A 757-nucleotide genomic window follows, 5' to 3' on the forward strand; every position below is an offset into this window, starting at 1 on the left:
GGGGTTTTTTTGTTTCCTGGACATCTTATGCATTCATTTTTGTATGAGCACAGTGGAACGTCAGTGCTGAGGCAGCAGCAGCCTAACCCCAGAATCTCAGTGCAACCGGTGTGATATTGGTGTTACAGACAGGCCTTTGAAGAGAGACCGAGCACCCCAGTGGCCCCTCAGACTAAGCAAGTGTCTTTTTCTGTTTCCACTTCAGAGAGCAAGGTCAAAGGTGGACCTGCCCATTTTGGGTCAACTCCATCCAAAGAATGGGACCCCCCCCCACCCCGCCACAGGCTGACCCCCACAATGGTGGAAGGCAGGTACCTTGGCTCTGAGCAACCTCTTGGAAATTGAAAAGGAAAGCAATGAGTGGGACCTAATCCCGAGAAGAAATTGAAGACCAGAAAAAGAAGGAATCTGGGAATGAAACTCAAATGCAGTTGAACCTGGACGAAGCAACCCTCAGCTCTGCACTCTGGACAAGAGTTCATTTTGTGCCTGAGTGGCTACAGGGACAAGCTGTACCCATGCATGTGCGCTGGGGGAACAAAGTCAGTGCCCGAGAGTGTGCAAAGGATGTGTCAGGCTCCATGGAGGAGGTGGCATTTGCCCTGGGTCTGGGAGACCAGGTTGGATTTTGACAGACTGGGAACTCAGGGGACAAGCCAAGGCCCCACGTGGGGAGCCCATGCAAAGGCCTCGTGGCCCTGGAGCATGATTTCCACCGTGGGTGAAAAGCAGGTTTGAGGAAAATGACAAGTTCTTC

Source organism: Callithrix jacchus, chromosome 5, assembly GCF_049354715.1.
Source record: "Callithrix jacchus isolate 240 chromosome 5, calJac240_pri, whole genome shotgun sequence".
NCBI classification, from domain to species: domain Eukaryota; kingdom Metazoa; phylum Chordata; class Mammalia; order Primates; family Cebidae; genus Callithrix; species Callithrix jacchus.